Here is a 21,216-nt window from a genome sequence, read left to right as displayed (position 1 = left end):
AACCTCTAACCCTCACCCTCACCTGAATCCAAAGGCTAACGATAACCCTAACCCTAACCATAACCTGAACAATAACCATAACCCTAAGCCTAATCCTAGCCCTAATGCTAACCTCAAACCCCAACCCTAACCCTAACCTTAACACTCTAACACTAACCCTAACGCTAGCCCTAAACCTCAACCCTAACGTCAAACCCTAATTCTAACCCTAACCCTAACATTAACCCTACCCCTAATCCCAACCCTAACCCTATCCATAACCATAACCCTGTCCAACCCTAACCCTAACACTAACCCTAACCCTAGATGTAACCCTAACTCTAACCATAACCCTAACCCTAACCATAACCATAACCCTAACCCTAAACATAGCCCTAAATCTAACGCGAAACTCTAACCATAACCGACCCCTATCCATAACCCTAACCCTAACCCTAACCCTAACCTTAACTCTAACCTAAACATAACCCCTAAACCTAACCCTAACCCTAACCCTCACCTTAACGCTAAACCTGAAACTAACACTAATCCTAAACCTAACCGAAACCCTAATAACTAACAATAACACTAACACCATACCTAAACCTACCCTTGTCCCTAAAATTAACCTTAACACTAACTCTAACAGTATACCCAAATTCTAATACTAACCCTAACGGTAAACCTAACAGTAACATCAAACACTAACCCATACCCTATCCCTAACCCTAACCCTCACACGAATCCAAAGGCTAACCATAACCCTAACCCTAAACCTAACCCTAAAGCTAACCCTAACCCTCACATGAATCCAAAGGCTAACCATAACCCTAACACTAACCCTAACTATAACCCTAAACCTAACCCTCACCTGAATCCAAAGGCTAAACATAACCCTTACCGTAACCCTAAACCCGACACTAACCATAACCCTAAGCCTAATCCTAGCCCTAATACTAACCTCAAACGCGAACCCTAACCCTAACCCTAACCCTCTAACACTAACCTTAATGCTAGCCCTAAACCTAACCCCTAACGTCAAACCCTAATCCTAACCCAAACCCTAACACTCACCCGAATCCAAAGGCTAACCATAACACTAACCCTAACCCTAACCCTAACCCTAACCCTAACCCTCAACCGAATCCAAAGGATAACCATAACCCTAACCCTAACCCGAACCCGAACACTAACCATAACCCTAAGCCTAATCCTAGCCCTAATGCTCACCTCAAACCACAACCCTAACACTAAAAATAAACACTCTAATACTAACCCTAACTGTAGCCCTAAACCTAACCCCTAACGTCAAACTCTAATCCTAACCCTAACCCTAACACTAACCCTAACCCTAATCTCAATCCTAACCCTATCCCTAACCCTAACCCTAACCTTTACCCTAACTCTAAATCTAAACCTAACCCTAACTCTAACCCTAACCCTAATGCTAAATCTAACTCTAACCCTAACCCTAACCCTCACAATAACCCTAACCATAACCGTAACCTATCATCTAACCCTAATCCTAACCCTGACCCTATACTGAAACGTAACACTAACCGTAACTCTAAAGCTAACCCTAACACTAAAACCAACCCAAAACGAACACTAACACTAACTCCAAACTTAACAATATACCAAAAAGTAATCATAACCCTAAACCTAACCCTAATCATCTCCCTAACAATTAACCCCTAACCCTAATCCTAACACTAACACTAACCCTAACCCTAACCCAACCTTAACCCTAACCCTAACCATAACCATAACACTAACCTCTAAATCTAACCCTAACCCTAACACTAACACTAAATCTAACCCTAATCTTAAATGTTACACTAAACTTAACCATAACCCTGACCCTAACTCTAACCTTAACCCTAATCTCTAACCCTAACACTAACACTAACCCTAACCTCTAACCCTAACCCTAAACCTGAACCTAAACCTAACAGTAACACAAACCTAACTTCTAACCCGTAACCTAAACCTAACCGTAAAACTCAACCGAACCATAACCCTAAACATAACGCTAAAGCTAACTTCTAACCCTAAACCTAAATCCAAACCTAAGCTTCAACCCTAACCCTAACACTAACCCTAATGCTAGCCCTAAACCTAATCAATAATGTCAAACCCTAATCTAACCCTAACCCTAACTCTAAACCGACCCCTAATACCAATCCTAACCCTAACCATAACCATAACCCTGTCCAACACTAACCCTAACACTAACCCTAACCCTAGCCGTAACCCTAACTCTAACCATAAACCTAACCCTAACCGTAACCCTAACCCTCTCCCGAATCCAAAGGCTAACCATAAACCTAACCCTAACCCTAACCTAACACTAACCCTCACCCGAATCCAAAGGCTAACCATAACCCTATCCCTAACCCTTACCCGAACAATAACCATAACCCTAAGCCTAAACCTAGCCCTAATGCTAACCTCAAACCCCAACCCTAACCCTAACCCTAACATTCTAACACTAACCCTAACGATAGCCCTAAACATAACCCCTAACGTCAAACCCTAAACCTAATCCTAACACTAACACTAACCCTAACCCTAATCCTAAACCTTCACGCCAAAACGTAATTCTAACACTAACCCTAACTCTAACCTTAACACTAACCCTATCCCTAACACCAATCCAAACGCTAACCCTAACCCTAATCCTGTCTAACCCTAACCCTAACCCTGACCCTAATGCAAACCTATTTTCGAACACTCACCATAACCCTAAATGTAAAACTCAACCTAACCCTAACTCTAACCATAACACTAAAGCTAACTTCTAACACTAACACTAACGCTAAACCTAAGCTTCAACTCTACCCCTATACTAAACCTAAACCTAACCCTAAACCTAACCCTGACCCTAATGCTAACCACAACCATAAACCGAACCCTAACCATAACCATAACCTTAAACTCTAACACTAATCCTAAACTCTAAACCTAACCGTAACACTAATCATAATCCTAAACCTAACACTAAACCCAAAACCTAACCCTGTCACTCTCCCTAACCTTAAACCTATCACTAAAAACAACCCTAATGCTAAACATAAGCCTAACTCTAAACCCTAACCCTATCCTAACCCTAAACCTAACACTAACACTAACCCTTACTCTAACCCTAACACTAACCCTAAACAATAACTCCAACCCTAACTCCAACCCTAACCTTAACCATAAGCCTAACCTCTAACCCTCACCCTCACCTGAATCCAAAGGCTAACGATAACCCTAACCCTAAACATAACCTGAACAATAACCATAACCCTAAGCCTAATCCTAGCCCTAATGCTAACCTCAAACCCCAACCCTAACCCTAACCTTAACACTCTAACACTAACCCTAACGCTAGCCCTAAACCTCAACCCTAACGTCAAACCCTAATTCTAACCCTAACCCTAACATTAACCCTACCCCTAATCCCAACCCTAACCCTATCCATAACCATAACCCTGTCCAACCCTAACCCTAACACTAACCCTAACCCTAGATGTAACCCTAACTCTAACCATAACCCTAACCCTAACCATAACCATAACCCTAACCCTAAACTTAGCCCTAAATCTAACGCAAAACTCTAACCATTACCGACCCCTATCCATAACCCTAACCCTAACCGTAACCTTAACTCTAACCTAACCCTAACCCCTAAACATAACCCTAACCCTAACCCTCACCTTAACGCTAATCCTGAAACTAACACTAATCCTAAACCTAACCGAAACCCTAATAACTAACAATAACACTAACACCATACCTAAACCTACACTTGTCCCTAAAATTAACCTTAACACTAACTCTAATAGTATACCCAAATTCTAATACTAACCCTAACGGTAAACCTAACAGTAACATCAAACACTAAACCGTACCCTATCCCTAACCCTAACCCTCACACGAATCCAAAGGCTAACCATAACCCTAACCCTAACCCTAACCCTAAAGCTAACCCTAACCCTCACATGAATCCAAAGGCTAACCATAACCCTAACACTAACCCTAACTATAACCCTAAACCTTACCCTCACCTGAATCCAAAGGCTAACCATAACCCTAACCCTAACCCTAACCCCGAACACTAACCATAACCCTAAGCCTAATCCTAGCCCTAATGCTAACCTCAAATGCGCACCCTAACACTAACCCTAACACTCTAACACTAACCTTAATGCTAGCCCTAAACCTAACCCCTAACGTCAAACCCTAATCCTAACCCTAACCCTAACACTCACCCGAATCCAAAGGCTAACCATAACCCTAAACCTAAACCTAACCCTAACCCTAACCCTGAACCGAATCCAAAGGCTAACCATAACCCTAACCCTAACCCGAACCCGAACACTAACCATAACCCTAAGCCTAATCCTAGCCCTAATGCTCACCTCAAACCCCAACCCTAACACTAACAATAAACACTCTAGTACTAACCCTAACTGTAGCCCTAAACCTAACCCCTAACATCAAACTCTAATCGTAACCCTAACCCTAACACTAACCCTAACCCTAATCTCAATCCTAACCCTATACCTAACCCTAACCGTAACCTTTACCCTAACTCTAAATCTAAACCTAACCCTAACTCTAACCCTAACCCTAATGCTAAATCTAACTCTAACCCTAACCCTAACCCTCACAATAACCCTAACCATAACCGTAACCTATCATCTAACCCTAATCCTAACCCTGACCCTATACTGAGACGTAACACTAACCGTAACTCTAAAGCTAACCCTAACACTAAAACCAATTCAAAACGAACACTAACACTAACTCCAAACTTAACAATATACCGAAAAGTAATCATAACCCTAAACCTAACCCTAATCATCTCCCTAACAACTAACCCCTAACCCTAAACCTAACACTAACACTAACCCTAACCCTAACCTTAACCATAACCCTAACCATAACCATAACACTAACCTCTAAATCTAACCCTAACCCTAAAACTAACACTTTAACCCTAATCCTAAATGTTACACTAAACTTAACCCTAACCCTGACCCTAACTCTAACCTTAACCCTAATCTCTAACCCTAACCCTAACCCTAAACCTAACACTAACCCTAACCTCTAACCCTAACCCTAAACCTGTACCTAAACCTAACAGTAACACAAACCTAACTTCTAACCCTTAACCTAAACCTAACCATAAAACTCAACCTAACCGTAACCCTAAACATAAGGCTAAAGCTAACTTCTAACCCTGAACCTAAATCTAAACCTAAGCTTCAACCCTAACCCTAACACTAACCCTAACTTCTAAGCCACCCCTAACCATTACCTGAACCCTACACCTAATCCTAAACCTATTTTAACGCTAACTTCTATCCATAACCTTAACCCTAACCTAACCCTAACCCTAACCTTAACACTCTAACACTAAGCCTAATGCTAGCCCTAAACCTAATCCCCAATGTCAAACCCTAATCTAACCCTAACCCTAACTCTAACCCGACCCCTAATACCAATCCTAACCCTAACCCTAACCATAACCCTGTCCAACCCTAAGCCTAACACTAACCCTAACCCTAGCCGTAACCCTAACTCTAACCATAAACCTAACCCTAACCCTAACCCTAACCCTAACCCTAAACCTAAACCTAACCCTAACGGTAACCCTAACAGTAACCTCTAACACTAACCTGTACCCTAACCCTAACCCTAACCCTCACCCCAATCCAAAGGCTAACCATAAACCTAACCCTAACCCTTACCTGAACACTAACCATAACCCTAAGCTTAATCCTAGCCCTAATGCTAACCTCAAACCCCAACCCTAACCCTAACCCTAACACTCTAACACTAACCCTAACGCTAGCCCTAAACCTAACCCCTAACGTCAAACCCTAACCCTAACCCTAACACTAACACTAACCCTAACCCTAATCCTAAACCTTCACGCCAACCCTAATTCTAACACTAACCATAACTCTAAACTTAACCCTAACCCTATCCCTAACACCAATCCAAACGCTAACCCTAAAACTAATCCTGTCTAACCCTAACGCTAACCTTGCCCCTAATGCAAACCTATTTTCGAACACTCACCATAACCCTAACCGTAAATCTCAACCTAACCGTAACTCTAACCATAACACTAAAGCTAACTTCTAACACTAACACTAACGCTAAACCTAAGCTTCAACTCTACCCCCATACTAAACCTAAACCTAACCCTAACCCTAACCCTAACCCTAATGCTAACGACAACCATAAACCGAACCCTAACCCTAACCATAACCCTAAACTCTAACCCAAATCCTAAACTCTAAACCTAACCGTAACACTAATCAAAATCCTAAACATAACACTAAACCCAAAACCTAACACTGTCACTATCCCTAACCTTAAACCTATCACTAAAAACAACCCTAATGCTAAACATAAGCCTAACTCTAAACCCTAACCCTATCCTAACCCTAAACCTAACATTAACACTAACCCTTACTCTAACCCTAACACTAACCCTAAACAATAACTCCAACCCTAACTCCAACCCTAACCTTAACCATAAGCCTAACCTCTAACCCTCACCCTCACCTGAATCCAAAGGCTAACGATAACCCTAACCCTAACCATAACCTGAACAATAACCATAACCCTAAGCCTAATCCTAGCCCTAATGCTAACCTCAAACCCCAACCCTAACCCTAACCTTAACACTCTAACACTAACCCTAACGCTAGCCCTAAACCTCAACCCTAACGTCAAACCCTAATTCTAAACCTAACCCTAACATTAACCCTACCCCTAATCCCAACCCTAACCCTATCCATAACCATAACCCTGTCCAACCCTAACCCTAACACTAACCCTAACCCTAGATGTAACCCTAACTCTAACCATAACCCTAACCCTAACCATAACCATAACCCTAACCCTAAACATAGCCCTAAATCTAACGCGAAACTCTAACCATAACCGACCCCTATCCATAACCCTAACCCTAACCCTAACCCTAACCTTAACTCTAACCTAAACCTAACCCCTAAACCTAACCCTAACCCTAACCCTCACCTTAACGCTAAACCTGAAACTAACACTAATCCTAAACCTAACCGAAACCCTAATAACTAACAATAACACTAACACCATACCTAAACCTACCCTTGTCCCTAAAATTAACCTTAACACTAACTCTAACAGTATACCCAAATTCTAATACTAACCCTAACGGTAAACCTAACAGTAACATCAAACACTAACCCATACCCTATCCCTAACCCTAACCCTCACACGAATCCAAAGGCTAACCATAACCCTAACCCTAAACCTAACCCTAAAGCTAACCCTAACCCTCACATGAATCCAAAGGCTAACCATAACCCTAACACTAACCCTAACTATAACCCTAAACCTAACCCTCACCTGAATCCAAAGGCTAAACATAACCCTTACTGTAACCCTAACCCCGACACTAACCATAACCCTAAGCCTAATCCTAGCCCTAATACTAACCTCAAACGCCAACCCTAACCCTAACCCTAACCCTCTAACACTAACCTTAATGCTAGCCCTAAACCTAACCCCTAACGTCAAACCCTAATCCTAACCCAAACCCTAACACTCACCCGAATCCAAAGGCTAACCATAACACTAACCCTAACCCTAACCCTAACCCTAACCCTAACCCTCAACCGAATCCAAAGGATAACCATAACCCTAACCCTAACCCGAACCCGAACACTAACCATAACCCTAAGCCTAATCCTAGCCCTAATGCTCACCTCAAACCACAACCCTAACACTAAAAATAAACACTCTAATAGTAACCCTAACTGTAGCCCTAAACCTAACCCCTAACGTCAAACTCTAATCCTAACCCTAACCCTAACACTAACCCTAACCCTAATCTCAATCCTAACCCTATCCCTAACCCTAACCCTAACCTTTACCCTAACTCTAAATCTAAACCTAACCCTAACTCTAACCCTAACCCTAATGCTAAATCTAACTCTAACCCTAACCCTAACCCTCACAATAACCCTAACCATAACCGTAACCTATCATCTAACCCTAATCCTAACCCTGACCCTATACTGAAACGTAACACTAACCGTAACTCTAAAGCTAACCCTAACACTAAAACCAACCCAAAACGAACACTAACACTAACTCCAAACTTAACAATATACCAAAAAGTAATCATAACCCTAAACATAACCCTAATCATCTCCCTAACAATTAACCCCTAACCCTAAACCTAACACTAACACTAACCCTAACCCTAACCCAAACCTTAACCCTAACCCTAACCATAACCATAACACTAACCTCTAAATCTAACCCTAACCCTAACACTAACACTAAATCTAACCCTAATCTTAAATGTTACACTAAACTTAACCATAACCCTGACCCTAACTCTAACCTTAACCCTAATCTCTAACCCTAACACTAACACTAACCCTAACCTCTAACCCTAACCCTAAACCTGAACCTAAACCTAACAGTAACACAAACCTAACTTCTAACCCGTAACCTAAACCTAACCGTAAAACTCAACCGAACCATAACCCTAAACATAACGCTAAAGCTAACTTCTAACCCTAAACCTAAATCCAAACCTAAGCTTCAACCCTAACCCTAACACTAACCCTAATGCTAGCCCTAAACCTAATCCCTAATGTCAAACCCTAATCTAACCCTAACCCTAACTCTAAACCGACCCCTAATACCAATCCTAACCCTAACCATAACCATAACCCTGTCCAACACTAACCCTAACACTAACCCTAACCCTAGCCGTAACCCTAACTCTAACCATAAACCTAACCCTAACCATAACCCTAACCCTCTCCCGAATCCAAAGGCTAACCATAAACCTAACCCTAACCCTAACCCTAACACTAACCCTCACCCGAATCCAAAGGCTAACCATAACCCTATCCCTAACCCTTACCCGAACAATAACCATAACCCTAAGCCTAAACCTAGCCCTAATGCTAACCTCAAACCCCAACCCTAACCCTAACATTAACACTCTAACACTAACCCTAACGATAGCCCTAAACCTAACCCCTAATGTCAAACCCTAAACCTAACCCTAACACTAACACTAACCCTAACCCTAATCCTAAACCTTCACGCCAAAACGTAATTCTAACACTAACCCTAACTCTAACCTTAACACTAACCCTATCCCTAACACCAATCCAAACGCTAACCCTAACCCTAATCCTGTCTAACCCTAACCCTAACCCTGACCCTAATGCAAACCTATTTTCGAACACTCACCATAACCCTAACCGTAAATCTCAACCTAACCCTAACTCTAACCATAACACTAAAGCTAACTTCTAACACTAACACTAACGCTAAACCTAAGCTTCAACTCTACCCCTATACTAAACCTAAACCTAACCCTAACCCTAACCCTGACCCTAATGCTAACCACAACCATAAACCGAACCCTAACCATAACCATAACCTTAAACTCTAACACTAATCCTAAACTCTAAACCTAACCGTAACACTAATCATAATCCTAAACCTAACACTAAACCCAAAACCTAACCCTGTCACTCTACCTAACCTTAAACCTATCACTAAAAACAACCCTAATGCTAAACATAAGCCTAACTCTAAACCCTAACCCTATACTAACCCTAAACCTAACATTAACACTAACCCTTACTCTAACCCTAACACTAACCCTAAACAATAACTCCAACCCTAACTCCAACCCTAACCTTAAACATAAGCCTAACCTCTAACCCTCACCCTCACCTGAATCCAAAGGCTAACCATAACCTTGACCCTAACCCTAACCTGAACACTAACCATAACCCTAAGCCTAATCCTAGCCCTAATGCTAACCTCAAACCCCATCCCTAACCCTAACCTTAACACTCTAACACTAACCCTAACGCTAGCCCTAAACCTCAACCCTAACGTCAAACCCTAATTCTAACCCTAACCCTAACATTAACCCTACCCCTAATCCCAACCCTAACCCTATCCATAACCATAACCCTGTCCCACCCTAACCCTAACACTAACCCTAACCCTAGATGTAACCCTAACTCTAACCATAACCCTAACCCTAAACATAACCATAACCCTAACCCTAAACATAGTCCTAAATCTAACGCGAAACTCTAACCATAACCGACCCCTATCCATAACCCTAACCCTAACCTTAACCCTAACATTAACTCTAACCTAAACCTAACCCCTAAACCTAACCCTAACCCTAACCCTCAACTTAACGCTAAACGTGACACTAACACTAATCCTAAACCTAACCGAAACCCTAATAACTAACAATAACTCTAACAACATACCTAAATCTACCCTTGTCCCTAAAATTAACCTTAACACTAACTCTAACAGTATACCCAAATTCTAATACTAACCCTAACGGTAAACCTAACAGTAACATCAAACACTAACCCGTACCCTATGCCTAACCCTAACCCTCACAAGAATCCAAAGGCTAACCATAACCCTAACCCAAACCCTAACCCTAAAGCTAACCCTAACCCTCACATGAATCAAAAGGCTAACCATAACCCTAACACTAACCCTAACTATAACCCTAAACCTTACCCTCACCTGAATCCAAAGGCTAACCATAACCCTAACCCTAACCCTAACCCCGACACTAACCATAACCCTAAGCCTAATCCTAGCCCTAATACTAACCTCAAACGCGAACCCTAACCCTAACCCTAACCCTCTAACACTAACCTTAATGCTAGCCCTAAACCTAACCCCTAACGTCAAACCCTAATCCTAACCCTAACCCTAACACTCACCCGAATTCAAAGGCTAACCATAACCCTCAACCTAACCCTAACCCTAACCCTAACCCTCAACCGAATCCAAAGGCTAACCATAACCTTAAAACTAACCCGAACCCGAACACTAACCATAACCCTAAGCCTAATCCTAGCCCTAATGCTCACCTCAAACCCCAACCCTAACACTAACAATAAACACTCTAATACTAACCTAACTGTAGCCCTAAACCTAACCCCTAACGTCAAACTCTAATCCTAACCCTAACCCTAACACTAACCCTAACCCTAATCTCAATCCTAAACCTATCCCTAACCCTAACCCTAACCTTTACCCTAACTCTAAATCTAAACCTAACCCTAACTCTAAACCTAACCCTAATGCTAAACCTAACTCTAACCCTAACCCTAACCCTCACAATAACCCTAACCATAACCGTAACCTATCATCTAACCCTAATCCTAACCCTGACCCTATACTGAAACATAACACTAACCGTAACTCTAAAGCTAACCCTAACACTAAAAGCAACCCAAAACGAACACTAACACTAACTCCAAACTTAACAATATAACGAAAAGTAATCATAACGCTAAACCTAACCCTAATCATCTCCCTAAAAACTAACCCCTAACCCTAAATTTAACACTAACCCTAACCTCTAACCCTAATCCTAAACCTGAACCTAAACCTAACAGTAACACAAACCTAACTTCTAACCCTTAACCTAAACCTAACCGTAAAACTCAACCTAACCGTAACCCTAAACATAACGCTAAAGCTAACTTCTAACCCTGAACCTAAATCTAAACCTAAGCTTCAACCCTAACCCTAACACTAACCCTAACTTCTAAGCCACCCCTAACCATTACCTGAACCCTACACCTAATCCTAAACCTATTTTAACGCTAACTTCTATCCATAACCTTAACCCTAACCTAACCCTAACCCTAACCTTAACACTCTAACACTAAGCCTAATGCTAGCCCTAAACCTAATCCCCAATGTCAAACCCTAATCTAACCCTAACCCTAACTCTAACCCGACCCCTAATACCAATCCTAACCCTAACCCTAACCATAACCCTGTCCAACCCTAAGCCTAACACTAACCCTAACCCTAGCCGTAACCCTAACTCTAACCATAAACCTAACCCTAACCCTAACCCTAACCCTAACCCTAACCCTAACGGTAACCCTAACAGTAACCTCTAACACTAACCTGTACCCTAACCCTAACCCTAACCCTCACCCCAATCCAAAGGCTAACCATAAACCTAACCCTAACCCTTACCTGAACACTAACCATAACCCTAAGCTTAATCCTAGCCCTAATGCTAACCTCAAACCCCAACCCTAAACCTAACCCTAACACTCTAACACTAACCCTAACGCTAGCCCTAAACCTAACCCCTAACGTCAAACCCTAACCCTAACCCTAACACTAACACTAACCCTAACCCTAATCCTAAACCTTCACGCCAACCCTAATTCTAACACTAACCATAACTCTAAACTTAACCCTAACCCTATCCCTAACACCAATCCAAACGCTAACCCTAAAACTAATCCTGTCTAACCCTAACGCTAACCTTGCCCCTAATGCAAACCTATTTTCGAACACTCACCATAACCCTAACCGTAAATCTCAACCTAACCCTAACTCTAACCATAACACTAAAGCTAACTTCTAACACTAACACTAACGCTAAACCTAAGCTTCAACTCTACCCCCATACTAAACCTAAACCTAACCCTAACCCTAACCCTAACCCTAATGCTAACCACAACCATAAACCGAACCCTAACCCTAACCATAACCCTAAACTCTAACCCAAATCCTAAACTCTAAACCTAACCGTAACACTAATCAAAATCCTAAACATAACACTAAACCCAAAACCTAACCCTGTCACTATCCCTAACCTTAAACCTATCACTAAAAACAACCCTAATGCTAAACATAAGCCTAACTCTAAACCCTAACCCTATACTAACCCTAAACCTAACATTAACACTAACCCTTACTCTAACCCTAACCCTAACCCTAACCCTAACCCTAACCCTAACCCTAACCCTAACCGAACCCTAACCATAACCATAACCTTAAACTCTAACACTAATCCTAAACTCTAAACCTAACCGTAACACTAATCATAATCCTAAACCTAACACTAAACCCAAAACCTAACCCTGTCACTCTCCCTAACCTTAAACCTATCACTAAAAACAACCCTAATGCTAAACATAAGCCTAACTCTAAACCCTAACCCTATCCTAACCCTAAACCTAACACTAACACTAACCCTTACTCTAACCCTAACACTAACCCTAAACAATAACTCCAACCCTAACTCCAACCCTAACCTTAACCATAAGCCTAACCTCTAACCCTCACCCTCACCTGAATCCAAAGGCTAACGATAACCCTAACCCTAAACATAACCTGAACAATAACCATAACCCTAAGCCTAATCCTAGCCCTAATGCTAACCTCAAACCCCAACCCTAACCCTAACCTTAACACTCTAACACTAACCCTAACGCTAGCCCTAAACCTCAACCCTAACGTCAAACCCTAATTCTAACCCTAACCCTAACATTAACCCTACACCTAATCCCAACCCTAACCCTATCCATAACCATAACCCTGTCCAACCCTAACCCTAACACTAACCCTAACCCTAGATGTAACCCTAACTCTAACCATAACCCTAACCCTAACCATAACCATAACCCTAACCCTAAACTTAGCCCTAAATCTAACGCAAAACTCTAACCATTACCGACCCCTATCCATAACCCTAACCCTAACCGTAACCTTAACTCTAACCTAACCCTAACCCCTAAACATAACCCTAACCCTAACCCTCACCTTAACGCTAATCCTGAAACTAACACTAATCCTAAACCTAACCGAAACCCTAATAACTAACAATAACACTAACACCATACCTAAACCTACACTTGTCCCTAAAATTAACCTTAACACTAACTCTAATAGTATACCCAAATTCTAATACTAACCCTAACGGTAAACCTAACAGTAACATCAAACACTAAACCGTACCCTATCCCTAACCCTAACCCTCACACGAATCCAAAGGCTAACCATAACCCTAACCCTAACCCTAACCCTAAAGCTAACCCTAACCCTCACATGAATCCAAAGGCTAACCATAACCCTAACACTAACCCTAACTATAACCCTAAACCTTACCCTCACCTGAATCCAAAGGCTAACCATAACCCTAACCCTAACCCTAACCCCGAACACTAACCATAACCCTAAGCCTAATCCTAGCCCTAATGCTAACCTCAAATGCGCACCCTAACACTAACCCTAACACTCTAACACTAACCTTAATGCTAGCCCTAAACCTAACCCCTAACGTCAAACCCTAATCCTAACCCTAACCCTAACACTCACCCGAATCCAAAGGCTAACCATAACCCTAACCCTAAACCTAACCCTAACCCTAACCCTGAACCGAATCCAAAGGCTAACCATAACCCTAACCCTAACCCGAACCCGAACACTAACCATAACCCTAAGCCTAATCCTAGCCCTAATGCTCACCTCAAACCCCAACCCTAACACTAACAATAAACACTCTAGTACTAACCCTAACTGTAGCCCTAAACCTAACCCCTAACATCAAACTCTAATCGTAACCCTAACCCTAACACTAACCCTAACCCTAATCTCAATCCTAACCCTATACCTAACCCTAACCGTAACCTTTACCCTAACTCTAAATCTAAACCTAACCCTAACTCTAACCCTAACCCTAATGCTAAATCTAACTCTAACCCTAACCCTAACCCTCACAATAACCCTAACCATAACCGTAACCTATCATCTAACCCTAATCCTAACCCTGACCCTATACTGAGACGTAACACTAACCGTAACTCTAAAGCTAACCCTAACACTAAAACCAATTCAAAACGAACACTAACACTAACTCCAAACTTAACAATATACCGAAAAGTAATCATAACCCTAAACCTAACCCTAATCATCTCCCTAACAACTAACCCCTAACCCTAAACCTAACACTAACACTAACCCTAACCCTAACCTTAACCATAACCCTAACCATAACCATAACACTAACCTCTAAATCTAACCCTAACCCTAAAACTAACACTTTAACCCTAATCCTAAATGTTACACTAAACTTAACCCTAACCCTGACCCTAACTCTAACCTTAACCCTAATCTCTAACCCTAACCCTAACCCTAAACCTAACACTAACCCTAACCTCTAACCCTAACCCTAAACCTGTACCTAAACCTAACAGTAACACAAACCTAACTTCTAACCCTTAACCTAAACCTAACCATAAAACTCAACCTAACCGTAACCCTAAACATAAGGCTAAAGCTAACTTCTAACCCTGAACCTAAATCTAAACCTAAGCTTCAACCCTAACCCTAACACTAACCCTAACTTCTAAGCCACCCCTAACCATTACCTGAACCCTACACCTAATCCTAAACCTATTTTAACGCTAACTTCTATCCATAACCTTAACCCTAACCTAACCCTAACCCTAACCTTAACACTCTAACACTAAGCCTAATGCTAGCCCTAAACCTAATCCCCAATGTCAAACCCTAATCTAACCCTAACCCTAACTCTAACCCGACCCCTAATACCAATCCTAACCCTAACCCTAACCATAACCCTGTCCAACCCTAAGCCTAACACTAACCCTAACCCTAGCCGTAACCCTAACTCTAACCATAAACCTAACCCTAACCCTAACCCTAACCCTAACCCTAAACCTAAACCTAACCCTAACGGTAACCCTAACAGTAACCTCTAACACTAACCTGTACCCTAACCCTAACCCTAACCCTCACCCCAATCCAAAGGCTAACCATAAACCTAACCCTAACCCTTACCTGAACACTAACCATAACCCTAAGCTTAATCCTAGCCCTAATGCTAACCTCAAACCCCAACCCTAACCCTAACCCTAACACTCTAACACTAACCCTAACGCTAGCCCTAAACCTAACCCCTAACGTCAAACCCTAACCCTAACCCTAACACTAACACTAACCCTAACCCTAATCCTAAACCTTCACGCCAACCCTAATTCTAACACTAACCATAACTCTAAACTTAACCCTAACCCTATCCCTAACACCAATCCAAACGCTAACCCTAAAACTAATCCTGTCTAACCCTAACGCTAACCTTGCCCCTAATGCAAACCTATTTTCGAACACTCACCATAACCCTAACCGTAAATCTCAACCTAACCGTAACTCTAACCATAACACTAAAGCTAACTTCTAACACTAACACTAACGCTAAACCTAAGCTTCAACTCTACCCCCATACTAAACCTAAACCTAACCCTAACCCTAACCCTAACCCTAATGCTAACCACAACCATAAACCGAACCCTAACCCTAACCATAACCCTAAACTCTAACCCAAATCCTAAACTCTAAACCTAACCGTAACACTAATCAAAATCCTAAACATAACACTAAACCCAAAACCTAACACTGTCACTATCCCTAACCTTAAACCTATCACTAAAAACAACCCTAATGCTAAACATAAGCCTAACTCTAAACCCTAACCCTATCCTAACCCTAAACCTAACATTAACACTAACCCTTACTCTAACCCTAACACTAACCCTAAACAATAACTCCAACCCTAACTCCAACCCTAACCTTAACCATAAGCCTAACCTCTAACCCTCACCCTCACCTGAATCCAAAGGCTAACGATAACCCTAACCCTAACCATAACCTGAACAATAACCATAACCCTAAGCCTAATCCTAGCCCTAATGCTAACCTCAAACCCCAACCCTAACCCTAACCTTAACACTCTAACACTAACCCTAACGCTAGCCCTAAACCTCAACCCTAACGTCAAACCCTAATTCTAAACCTAACCCTAACATTAACCCTACCCCTAATCCCAACCCTAACCCTATCCATAACCATAACCCTGTCCAACCCTAACCCTAACACTAACCCTAACCCTAGATGTAACCCTAACTCTAACCATAACCCTAACCCTAACCATAACCATAACCCTAACCCTAAACATAGCCCTAAATCTAACGCGAAACTCTAACCATAACCGACCCCTATCCATAACCCTAACCCTAACCCTAACCCTAACCTTAACTCTAACCTAAACCTAACCCCTAAACCTAACCCTAACCCTAACCCTCACCTTAACGCTAAACCTGAAACTAACACTAATCCTAAACCTAACCGAAACCCTAATAACTAACAATAACACTAACACCATACCTAAACCTACCCTTGTCCCTAAAATTAACCTTAACACTAACTCTAACAGTATACCCAAATTCTAATACTAACCCTAACGGTAAACCTAACAGTAACATCAAACACTAACCCATACCCTATCCCTAACCCTAACCCTCACACGAATCCAAAGGCTAACCATAACCCTAACCCTAAACCTAACCCTAAAGCTAACCCTAACCCTCACATGAATCCAAAGGCTAACCATAACCCTAACACTAACCCTAACTATAACCCTAAACCTAACCCTCACCTGAATCCAAAGGCTAAACATAACCCTTACCGTAACCCTAACCCCGACACTAACCATAACCCTAAGCCTAATCCTAGCCCTAATACTAACCTCAAACGCGAACCCTAACCCTAACCCTAACCCTCTAACACTAACCTTAATGCTAGCCCTAAACCTAACCCCTAACGTCAAACCCTAATCCTAACCCAAACCCTAACACTCACCCGAATCCAAAGGCTAACCATAACACTAACCCTAACCCTAACCCTAACCCTAACCCTAACCCTCAACCGAATCCAAAGGATAACCATAACCCTAACCCTAACCCGAACCCGAACACTAACCATAACCCTAAGCCTAATCCTAGCCCTAATGCTCACCTCAAACCACAACCCTAACACTAAAAATAAACACTCTAATACTAACCCTAACTGTAGCCCTAAACCTAACCCCTAACGTCAAACTCTAATCCTAACCCTAACCCTAACACTAACCCTAACCCTAATCTCAATCCTAACCCTATCCCTAACCCTAACCCTAACCTTTACCCTAACTCTAAATCTAAACCTAACCCTAACTCTAACCCTAACCCTAATGCTAAATCTAACTCTAACCCTAACCCTAACCCTCACAATAACCCTAACCATAACCGTAACCTATCATCTAACCCTAATCCTAACCCTGACCCTATACTGAAACGTAACACTAACCGTAACTCTAAAGCTAACCCTAACACTAAAACCAACCCAAAACGAACACTAACACTAACTCCAAACTTAACAATATACCAAAAAGTAATCATAACCCTAAACCTAACCCTAATCATCTCCCTAACAATTAACCCCTAACCCTAAACCTAACACTAACACTAACCCTAACCCTAACCCAAACCTTAACCCTAACCCTAACCATAACCATAACACTAACCTCTAAATCTAACCCTAACCCTAACACTAACACTAAATCTAACCCTAATCTTAAATGTTACACTAAACTTAACCATAACCCTGACCCTAACTCTAACCTTAACCCTAATCTCTAACCCTAACACTAACACTAACCCTAACCTCTAACCCTAACCCTAAACCTGAACCTAAACCTAACAGTAACACAAACCTAACTTCTAACCCGTAACCTAAACCTAACCGTAAAACTCAACCGAACCATAACCCTAAACATAACGCTAAAGCTAACTTCTAACCCTAAACCTAAATCCAAACCTAAGCTTCAACCCTAACCCTAACACTAACCCTAATGCTAGCCCTAAACCTAATCCCTAATGTCAAACCCTAATCTAACCCTAACCCTAACTCTAAACCGACCCCTAATACCAATCCTAACCCTAACCATAACCATAACCCTGTCCAACACTAACCCTAACACTAACCCTAACCCTAGCCGTAACCCTAACTCTAACCATAAACCTAACCCTAACCATAACCCTAACCCTCTCCCGAATCCAAAGGCTAACCATAAACCTAACCCTAACCCTAACCCTAACACTAACCCTCACCCGAATCCAAAGGATAACCATAACCCTATCCCTAACCCTTACCCGAACAATAACCATAACCCTAAGCCTAAACCTAGCCCTAATGCTAACCTCAAACCCCAACCCTAACCCTAACATTAACACTCTAACACTAACCCTAACGATAGCCCTAAACCTAACCCCTAATGTCAAACCCTAAACCTAACCCTAACACTAACACTAACCCTAACCCTAATCCTAAACCTTCACGCCAAAACGTAATTCTAACACTAACCCTAACTCTAACCTTAACACTAACCCTATCCCTAACACCAATCCAAACGCTAACCCTAACCCTAATCCTGTCTAACCCTAACCCTAACCCTGACCCTAATGCAAACCTATTTTCGAACACTCACCATAACCCTAACCGTAAATCTCAACCTAACCCTAACTCTAACCATAACACTAAAGCTAACTTCTAACACTAACACTAACGCTAAACCTAAGCTTCAACTCTACCCCTATACTAAACCTAAACCTAACCCTAACCCTAACCCTGACCCTAATGCTAACCACAACCATAAACCGAACCCTAACCATAACCATAACCTTAAACTCTAACACTAATCCTAAACTCTAAACCTAACCGTAACACTAATCATAATCCTAAACCTAACACTAAACCCAAAACCTAACCCTGTCACTCTACCTAACCTTAAACCTATCACTAAAAACAACCCTAATGCTAAACATAAGCCTAACTCTAAACCCTAACCCTATACTAACCCTAAACCTAACATTAACACTAACCCTTACTCTAACCCTAACACTAACCCTAAACAATAACTCCAACCCTAACTCCAACCCTAACCTTAAACATAAGCCTAACCTCTAACCCTCACCCTCACCTGAATCCAAAGGCTAACCATAACCTTGACCCTAACCCTAACCTGAACACTAACCATAACCCTAAGCCTAATCCTAGCCCTAATGCTAACCTCAAACCCCATCCCTAACCCTAACCTTAACACTCTAACACTAACCCTAACGCTAGCCCTAAACCTCAACCCTAACGTCAAACCCTAATTCTAACCCTAACCCTAACATTAACCCTACCCCTAATCCCAACCCTAACCCTATCCATAACCATAACCCTGTCCCACCCTAACCCTAACACTAACCCTAACCCTAGATGTAACCCTAACTCTAACCATAACCCTAACCCTAAACATAACCATAACCCTAACCCTAAACATAGTCCTAAATCTAACGCGAAACTCTAACCATAACCGACCCCTATCCATAACCCTAACCCTAACCTTAACCCTAACATTAACTCTAACCTAAACCTAACCCCTAAACCTAACCCTAACCCTAACCCTCAACTTAACGCTAAACGTGACACTAACACTAATCCTAAACCTAACCGAAACCCTAATAACTAACAATAACTCTAACAACATACCTAAATCTACCCTTGTCCCTAAAATTAACCTTAACACTAACTCTAACAGTATACCCAAATTCTAATACTAACCCTAACGGTAAACCTAACAGTAACATCAAACACTAACCCGTACCCTATGCCTAACCCTAACCCTCACAAGAATCCAAAGGCTAACCATAACCCTAACCCAAACCCTAACCCTAAAGCTAACCCTAACCCTCACATGAATCAAAAGGCTAACCATAACCCTAACACTAACCCTAACTATAACCCTAAACCTTACCCTCACCTGAATCCAAAGGCTAACCATAACCCTAACCCTAACCCTAACCCCGACACTAACCATAACCCTAAGCCTAATCCTAGCCCTAATACTAACCTCAAACGCGAACCCTAACCCTAACCCTAACCCTCTAACACTAACCTTAATGCTAGCCCTAAACCTAACCCCTAACGTCAAACCCTAATCCTAACCCTAACCCTAACACTCACCCGAATCCAAAGGCTAACCATAACCCTCAACCTAACCCTAACCCTAACCCTAACCCTCAACCGAATCCAAAGGCTAACCATAACCTTAAAACTAACCCGAACCCGAACACTAACCATAACCCTAAGCCTAATCCTAGCCCTAATGCTCACCTCAAACCCCAACCCTAACACTAACAATAAACACTCTAATACTAACCTAACTGTAGCCCTAAACCTAACCCCTAACGTCAAACTCTAATCCTAACCCTAACCCTAACACTAACCCTAACCCTAATCTCAATCCTAAACCTATCCCTAACCCTAACCCTAACCTTTACCCTAACTCTAAATCTAAACCTAACCCTAACTCTAAACCTAACCCTAATGCTAAACCTAACTCTAACCCTAACCCTAACCCTCACAATAACCCTAACCATAACCGTAACCTATCATCTAACCCTAATCCTAACCCTGACCCTATACTGAAACATAACACTAACCGTAACTCTAAAGCTAACCCTAACACTA

Source organism: Cavia porcellus, unplaced genomic scaffold (genome assembly GCF_034190915.1).
Source record: "Cavia porcellus strain 051 isolate PalLab524CR breed Dunkin Hartley unplaced genomic scaffold, mCavPor4.1 scaffold_47, whole genome shotgun sequence".
Lineage (NCBI taxonomy): Eukaryota > Metazoa > Chordata > Mammalia > Rodentia > Caviidae > Cavia > Cavia porcellus.
This window is presented reverse-complemented; position numbering follows the sequence as displayed.